Here is a 9,411-nt window from a genome sequence, read left to right as displayed (position 1 = left end):
TGTCCTCCATTGTCCAGTGTTCACCATCTTCGTACTTTACTGCTGAGCCTCAGTTTACTTAACCAAAAAGGGGAATAATTACAATAATTACCCTCCCTGCACCCCCCAAGTTTGTGAGGATTAATGAGATAATCTACTAAATCACTAAGCCCAAAGCTGTATTCACTAAATGCTCAATACACGGTGGCTGCCATTATCACTACTACAACTGCTACTGTTCAATACCAGTGACTGAGGAGATGCAGAATGGGCAAAAGCTACCAGGAATTCAGAAATGCTTTCCATGAATTTCTTCATTACTATAATGGCAATAGCACACAGTACAATAAAATAGTGGCTTGTTTTGTGCTAAGCCAAGTATTCCATGTACAGGCAGTGCTTGGTGCTATTAGGTACAAGATATACTACAGATGGATTTGAGGGCCACCCCCAGGAGTTAAATAGCTATACTTTGATCTGGATCGAGTGAAAGCCAAGGGGTATCTCTGACCTGCTTAGTTAGGGCAATGTTGCAATAGCAGGAGTTTGGGAGTCTCCGGGGTCCAGCTTAGTCTCCTCCCTTACATCCTTTCCCCACTCTGCCCTGCAAGCAGGTGAGTCCTTCCTGGATTTAGAGCTGGGCCCTCCTCCCCTCACCCATTCCCGAGTCTTAAGCACCCATGGCTGAGGTTTATAGTTTTTCCTCTCCTCCAATGAATATGTAATTGTCTCATAGAATGAGCCAAGATGAGATGACAGTTGTAGTAAAACTGGTACATTACATTACTCTACATAGTTGCTTAATGAACATGTGCCAACACATGGCTGCCCACCCTCTTCAGCCCCAGAGCCAAAAGCAAATGAAACACATTCCATGGTATTATTTTATTAGCTGGGGGTGGCAATGGGGAGAGGGAGGAGAAAGTATGGGACAAAGACAGAAGAAGGAGAGAGCTTGAGGGTGTGGGAGACAGGTGTAGGGTACGGGTAGACAGGATGAGGGAAGGCAGAAAGGGGGGAAGAGGGTAAAGGAAAGAAAAGAGTAAGCTAGGAAGGGGGAAGAGGCAAGATGAGATCTGAGTTTGGATTTGACTCTCCAAATGCCCCTTGTAGGGAGGAGAACATTGGGTGGGCTCATGATTCCCATTGCGAAAACGAGGACACCAAAGTTCTCCTATGTACTACATACTGTCCTAGGTGATGGACAAGATAGACAGGATCCAACAATGGACAAGGAAGATAATGTAGGTCTCTGCTCTGTGGGGTTCACAGTCTTGTGTATTAAGCAGTAAATAATCACATCACGAATACGTGAAAGGACTGTTGAGCTTGTGATTATTTGCATGATTATTTTAGAAGAAGGATTGTGACAGAGCAGTTAAGGGAATCGGTTCTGAAGAATGGATGGCTAGATTTGAATCCAAGCCCTGTCACATTCTGACAGTGGGAACTTGAGCAAATTACTTAACCTGTCTGGGCCTCAGGTTCCTCATTTGTAAAATGGAGATTAAGGTATGTATTACATAGGGAGGTTGAGAGGCTTAAATTAGGTAATATGTCTAGATCACTCAGAAAGTGCTTGGTGCCTAGTAAATAATGACAGATTCTCCTTGACCTTACTTTGGACAGGTTCTTCTAAGCCCTCTTCTCACCAGACCTTGACCTTGAGCTGGATATCCATCCTTGTCAAGTTTGATTTTAGCATGAATCCTGCTAAGTCAGTTTCAAGAGAATCTCTCATCCGTGCTATCTGATCACTAAAAATCTTATTTGGTCAGTTTAGCAAAAATCTGCCTAAGGTTGGTGTTTCCACCAACACCCTCACCCAGCTTCTTGGCCATATAAAGCCCCACCTGTCCTTGTCTTTGGGATTGTGCTCAGTTCTACGCTGAAGTCCCTTTTTTTCTATTGCAGTAGTTTCTGAATAAAATCTGTCCGTACCACTTTAGTGTCTGGCTCTGGTTTTCTTAGACAGTACTTTAAAATTTCCAACTTTGACTATAAAAGAGCTAAAAAGTAAAGCAAAGGATTAGGTGGCTGTGGTTTAGCTCAGAGGTCAGGACAGTCTTTTCTGAAGGGGTGTAGTTTGAGCTGAGACCTGGAAGGCAATCTACATGTCAAGAAGAAGGAAGACAAAGTTGAAATGCACTCCCCCCCCTCATTCTTTTCTGCCTGTCTAGAGTTCATTCCTCTTCTGATAGGACCAATCCCCAATTTTACTTTGAAAACAATTTCCACTCACGCTCAGTCTATCCAGTTGGGACTGACCCATCTCCCAGCTCCTGCTACCCAGGCCTGGCCATTAAGTTAATTTCACCTTCTGAGTGTAATAATCATTTCAGTCCTGGGAAGCTGACCTACACCAGACCAATAGAATATTACTAGGAACTTTTGCTGATCAACCTACTTTTCACCTGCTCCCTGCTCAGTGAAGAGTCTGTTTCTCCTTCATCTTTTGCCCCTCCCCCATTTGTGCACTTTCTTTCTCTCTCCCCCAAATAAATGAATAAAATCTTAAAAAAAGAACTTCTAATTCTTTACAACTGGTGTACTCCATGACTTGTTCCAGAGGCTTCACTTCTCATTATGCCTCATGTTTAACTTTATATCCATTTGAGAAGTCCTGAATCAAAGACCCAGGGACCATTATGACTGGACGGTTATGGAACATAAATACTTCTTAGTCCATTATCCTTATTTTGTTTTTTTCTAAATAATTGGCCAAATAATGTAAAAACATATTGTTATGGTAAAAAAACGTCTAATAATACAGATGAAGCAAATAGCTTTATTTTAAAGAATGGGAAATGAGTCCAAGAATCCCTATCTTGCAAAGAAAGATCTTAGGACAATAGTGAACATTTCTCTTAGCACCACCCATATCCAGCCACAATGGTTAGCTATTACTTTCATTATTTTTAAATTTATTCTTCATTTCAACCCTATGAGATAGGTACCCATATTATCCTTGTTTGACAGTTAAGACAGTCATGGCCCAGAGAAGTTAAGAAAAGTGTCCAAGATTATGTAGCTAGCAAGGGCAGAACCACGATATGAATTCAGGCAGTCTGGCTTTAGAGCCCATTCTCTCATTCCTGGTAACAATCTAGATAATTCTATCTAAAAGACAGGGAAACAATTGATCCCAGGAATCTGAAGAGAAAAGCCATCTGAGCTTCCACGGGAGCTGTCCGTGGTCCTGAAACCTACAAGGAAACTAACAGGTATGGGAGGAATCTTTTTCATCTTCTGTTCACTATCCTGACCTCTTTTCACTATCCTGGTCACTTTCTCTTGCCCTCTGACTCATCCCACACCCTCAATGTTCAGGCAACTCTTGATTACACCCACTTGGTTTAACTTGACATTCATTCCTTTGCTTATAAGCTGCCCCAGTTGAACTTTGGACAAATAGTATTCTCAAGCCACAACAGTTTTTGATTTTTTTCTCTTGACCAAATCTGTGTTTATCCTTGGGCTTTAGGGAGGAAAACATAGTTCCTGCCCTCAAGGAGCTGTAGGCAATCTAGGGATATAATATATACAAGATATACATTAGGTAAGGGCTAAACATGCTAAAGTGGCAGACATGACCCTACAGGATCTCCTTTAACAAAACCTTTTGTCTCTATGATTACTTTCCACCTAGAGTCTCTGAACACAGGATGCATCTCTTACCACTGGACCTTTTCACATACTGCTCTTTGACTGGCATAATTTCCCACATGTTTGCTGAGCTCAAGTCCTATTTCTTCCAGGAAGCTTCCTGTCATCCCTATCACTATCACCACCTCCCCCAGACTAAGTTTATCTTAAACTTTTGAGGCTTTTGATGGCAAAACTAACAATAATGGGAACATTAAAAAGCAATAAAGTATAGCGATATTCCATGTTAACACTCCAGTCCTTTAGATTCACTCTGGCGAAGAGAAGGAGCCCTAGGCTTAGAATGAAGAGAACTAAGATCTTTCCTGGGATTTCTCAAATAGGGGAGGAAGTTCAGGGTAAGTGATTTAAGAATTCACTCTTTCCACAAACATGCCTAGAGTATCTACCATGAGCCAAGAACTGGAGCAGATCCAGTGTAGGGATGGAGTGGATGCAGAGGGGAATCAGACCTGAATGGTAGGAGAGGATGGATGGCATCCATGGTAGGCAGGTAGGGAGGCCTGGACAGCTCAGAGGAAGGAGAGCCCTTCCAAAGCTGAGGGCACTAGGGAGTCTTCCTATGAGAAGGAGAATTTGAGTGGGTCAATGAAGAATATAAGATGGTATTGGATGCAGAGATCATTTTAGAGAGAGTAAAAGTCCTAGTTCTAGTGCTTGAGAGTCCGTGATTCTAGGCCCTGGGTTTTGTAATTCTGGATTCCATGGCTCTGGATTCTGTGACTTTAGATTCTAAATTTCTGGTTTAGAATTCTGTGACTCTGGGATGTCTATCTCTAGGTTCTCTGGTTCTAGATTTTATCTGTATCTGTAGCTCTGGGATCTAGGATTCTACAATCTTGATTCTGGGTCATATAATTCTGGATTCTGGGTTCTGGGCTTTATGGTTCTGAGTATTGTCATGATTATTCTTCTTTAAACCCAAAAGCATGTGTTGGAGAAGAGGAGGTCCTGACATCCTTCCAGCTCCTCGGAAGAATGTTGTCTCCCTCTCCCCGCCAAAAGACAACTGATGAAACAAAGCCCCTCCTTCCCACTTTGTCTACAGTCTTCCTCCCAGTTTCTCTGGCCTAATGAGGTGCCCCATGTAGATTAAGGGACAAGCTGAGAAAGGTGTGGATAGAAGGGCCAGTCTACCCTTTCAGCAGGGCTAAAAATAAGTGTTTCTAGGCTCTGCCCTTTCCTAAGTGATGGATGGCCTGGACAGGGCTCTGCTCTCGGTAAAGAGGTCCTGAGTCCTGAAATAACCTGAGGACTTACTCCTTAGTGAAGAAGGAGAATGAGGTAGTGTGATTTAAGGGACCCTTTAAGGCACTGCACACTGTCAGGGAGTTGTCCTTTTGGATTAAGCATTGCCCTACCCTGGTGTCATCCTTCAGGCTGCTTTCCCCGCTTCTGCTAATGAAGGCCACTGATACTCCTGCCTACCCACTTTGTTCCATCTGAGACAAACCTAACAGGGACAGGAAGGAGTGAATTTAGTGAAACTCCTCCCCCTAACACACACACACACACACACACACACACACACACACACATGTGACACGGCCATCTTTCTCTGGGTCCCCAAAATTCCGGGTTCTCATGAGGGTGGCTTGACCTGAAGTGTGACTGGGGTTGTCCCCAAAGGTGTGAGTGGTGATCTTGAGATGGCATAGCTCTTCCAGAACATGTGGGTGACTGTCTCAGCAGTCTGCCATCCCCCCTGCCAAGCTGGCGGTAGTCTTACCCTATCTCTGGGCTGGTACCCCCACCTCAGGGAGCTTTCTGCCAAAGGGGTTCGGGACAGAGAGCTCACTCTTCTTTATTTGGTTTTTAGATTGTGGAACCAAAAAAAATTACATTTAAACTGTTTGCAGGGAGGTAATTTTTCCTAATCACTCACCCTGCTGCACACATCTCCACAACTTGATTACTTCTAATTAGATTAATTAGATGGAGAATAATTTCTTTTCTCTGGGAATATGAATGGAACAGCCCCAATGTCCCAGAGCCCAGAGTGGAGCCTGCTCAGATAAGATGTCTGTCCTCTGAGTGGTGGAGGGACTTGCCCAAGGTCACACCATAAGCCAGTTGAACCCCAATCTGTCTGATTCTGGAACCTTAACTCTTAACCATCACACTATTGGTCTTACCTGGACCATCTGCCCTTTCTTCCTTCCTGGGTGTGGGATCAGCGGACTGTACCCTCCCCAGCATCACGGGACCCAGGGAAGGCTCAGGAGCTGGGGTCAGGCTGTGGCTCACTGCACTGGCCTCCTGGATAAGCCCTTCCTCACATCCCTCTCTGAGGGTGGGTCTTGTCTATGCCCTAAATCACTGAGTCCCTTTCACCATAAACGAGGATGGGGAATGATCCTGGGAAACCAGAGAAGGCAAAATGCCAGGGCAATTGCAAGAGTGCTGTGCAGTTGCTGGCTAAGGAACTGAGAGACGCTGGGAGTCACCTGGCCCTTGCCACGACTCACCCTAGGCACCCGTGATCTGCATCTAGGCATGTTGGTCACCAGCTGAGCTATGTAAACTGCTGCCTGCAGAGCTCGGCTGGCTGGCCCCCTACTGTGCTATAGATGAGGCCACTTGGTCCCACTCGCAGGCTCAATGTCCAAGTCCTGGAGAGGCCCTGACCTGTAGCAGGAGAGGATGGGGGTCAGGTGCATCCCTGGGGCTCAGCACCAAGTCCTGTACTCCATGCCAGGCACCGTACACACACTCACTGATGCCCCCCACCCCCATAGGCTCTGTGTCCTGCAAATACTTAATGAATCCCACTCTGTGTGGCCCTGCTGAGACAAGCACCCACATGCTCTCAAAGAGTCTTGCTATCCTGAGATCACCATCCTCACCCTCAAGGACCAACAGCTTCCTGCCTCTTGAACACAGTCATGCTCATGTGTATCCACACTCTGACACTAGTACACACATCTTTGTCAGTGACCTGCACATGTGTACCTTGACACTGTCACATACCCACAATTTAAGACAGCCACACACACATGTAATAAAGCCCACATACACACACAGGAGACAGGCATGTGTGTGTGTGCACATGTGCGCGCGTGCACACACACACATCTCACACAGATGCACTGACACTCAGGAGCCTTGCATGCTAATCCTAACACCACCCAGATGTGTAAGCTCCTGCCACCTTCACTTTCCTCATCTGAATATGAGTTAGACTCAGTTTCTTGGGGACCCTTCTGGCTATGGCATCCTGGGTTTTTTTTTTTCTTTAATTTCTCTCTTTCTCTGACCCAGGGGCAGCACAGAGTGGCGTCACAAGCTGTCAGTAATGATTAGCCTTCATCAACAAACAGGTGACTCACCCTAGTAGCCCCAGGACAGAGCTTGATATGGAGTCTGGGCCTATGAACACAGGGATTTACTGCCCCTGCATGCACACACACAGATGCACAGGCACACTCTGCTCTCACGCTGGGACACATCTGTAGGAAAAGTCATTACCAGCTCGAAGTGATGGGATTTATGATCCAGAGCCAGTCCTGGGGCCAGGCCTGGCCCTCCCACCACCTGGGATCAGTGACCACCGTCTGTTCCTTTACTATTTCTCTGAAACATTTGATGGTGAGGGGGACCAGACCCAGAAGGCAAGAGAAAAATATCTGGAACCAGAAGCCTAAAGACAGATTAATCATGTCCTGTGGCTACAGACAGGTCCTGGAGACAGTTTGGAGAAAGGGTACAGCCAGGGGGCCTGGAGTCCCTGCTGGCTCACAGACTGGAGAGCCCACAGAGGGGTGACAGTGAGAAGCAGGGTGGTCCTTGGGTGCCCTGAGAGTGAGCACCCCCTTAAAAGTTTGTACTGTCCCCAGGTGCCTCCCTGGCCTGGCCCTGGTCCTACCAAGGGACCCTGCCTTGCTAATTGTGTTCCCCCCCTTCTCTCGCAGCAGTGGCCACCTGAGCTCCGCCTGAATGACCAGACAGCTACAGGTTCCAGGGCCAATCCTGTCCCAGCTGAGAGGGTTTAAGGAGTTTCGAGCATTTTTCCAAAAGGACACCAAAAATGGTCAATAGGTGATGCTCAACAGAAGATGCTCAACATCAGTTACCATTGGTGAAGGAAAAGAAAATTGAAACCATGTGAGATAGCACCTCACACTTGTCAGAATGGTTAGTAGCAAAAAGATAAGAAATAACAAATGTGTTGGGGAGGACGTGGAGGAAAGGGAGCCCTCGACACTGTTGGTGGGAATGCAAATGAGCCCAACCACTATGGAAAACAATATGGAGTTTTCTCAAAAAAAAAAAAAAAAAAAGTAAAAATAGATCTACAATACATATGATCCAGTAATTCCACTTCTGGGAATGTACCCAAAGGGAAAGAAAACAGGAATTCGACGAGATATATGCGCCCCATGCTTATTGCAGCATTATTCACAATAGCCGAGATATGGAAGCTGCCCAAATGCCCATCGGTGGATGAATGGCTAAAAAAGATGTGGTACATAAGCACAATGGAATATTAATCAACCATGAGAAAGGAGACCGTTCGGCCACTTGCGACCAAATGGATGGACCTTGCACACATTATGCCAAGTGAGATAAGCCAGACAGGGAAAGACAAGTTGTGAATGATATCACTTATATTTGAAACCAAAAAAAAAAAAAAAAAAAAAAGAAAGAAAAAAATCAAACATATGAAAACAAGAACAAGAACAGCGAGTGAAATGGTGGTTCCTCAGGGTTGGGGGTGGGGGTGCAGTGTTGATGGTGTTTACGGTTACAAAATTGTAATGAGTTACTGAAATACGTAGGTGTTTGAGCACAGCAATACTGTACTGTAAGTATGACATGTGATAAAATATCATTACGATGGCAACCATATTATAATGTATAAATGTATCAAAGTAACAAGAAGTACACCTTAAATTTATGTAATATCACATGTCAAATTTATCCAATTAAAAAAATGCAAACTAAAAAAACCCCCACCTTATTCATGTAGAGTCTTTCCTGTCACCTGGAGTATGATATGAGAGTTCTATATGTATTAGCTGACCAAATGAAGGAGTGAATTAATGGATAACAAATGAATAAAACCCAATTATTTAATAATTAATTGGGTTTTTAACAAATGAATAAAACCCAATTATTTAATAATTAAAAAAGAGAGTTCCAGGGGTAGTTAATGGGATTGGGGGTGAAGCTTGCAGTCTGGCCTGGGTTTGAGTCCCAGGCACTGACTCACTGTGGGACCTGAGCCACCTCTCCTGTCTCTGGGCCCCAGGTCCTCATCCTCCCAACAGGGCAAGGAGCCTGCCCGGACCCCACGTGGGCTGACCAGGCCCAGGGGCATCTGCAGGTGCTCGGTGGGTGTTTATTCTCATCCCCTCTGGGGCTCCCGCAGTGCCTGGCTCCAAGCCAGCACCCCATAAATATTGATTAACCCGGAGAGAGAATGAGATGAGCTCATGCGTGGGTCTGGGCCTCGCAGTGCAAAATCTAAAACTGTGTTGGGCAGTGAAACAACCAGAGGGCCAGCTGGGTGGAGCCAGGAGGGTTTGGCTGGAAGACTTCCTGGAGGAGGCAGGCCAGTGGGCTGTGGGGGATTTGGATAGAGGAGGGGAAGGCATGCGAGGAGGGGAGACTGCTGGTGCAAAAGCAGGGAGGTGGGAGGTGAGGGGTCAAGGTGAGACCTGTCTGTCTTGTGTTGTGAGCCTGGCCCTGGGGAGTGTTTGTGTGTGTGTGTGTGTGTGTGTGTGTGTGTGTGTGGTGGGGGGAGTCTCAGCACAGTGCTGGGCT

At 45.7% G+C, this 9,411-nt stretch overlaps 1 long non-coding RNA gene across 1 annotated transcript; it reads left to right on the top strand.

The window, feature by feature from the left end:
* Nucleotides 1-3,107: 3,107 nt before the first annotated feature.
* On the top strand, nucleotides 3,108-8,677 carry LOC111093203. Its single transcript, XR_005355081.1, has 3 exons — nucleotides 3,108-3,203; nucleotides 6,907-6,965; nucleotides 7,557-8,677. It is a non-coding gene; the product is annotated as an uncharacterized LOC111093203 (long non-coding RNA).
* The last annotated feature ends 734 nt before the right edge of the window (nucleotides 8,678-9,411 follow it).

This window comes from Canis lupus, chromosome 2 (assembly GCF_011100685.1).
Source record: "Canis lupus familiaris isolate Mischka breed German Shepherd chromosome 2, alternate assembly UU_Cfam_GSD_1.0, whole genome shotgun sequence".
In the NCBI taxonomy this organism is placed as follows: Eukaryota; Metazoa; Chordata; class Mammalia; order Carnivora; family Canidae; genus Canis; species Canis lupus.
This window is presented reverse-complemented; position numbering and strand designations above follow the sequence as displayed.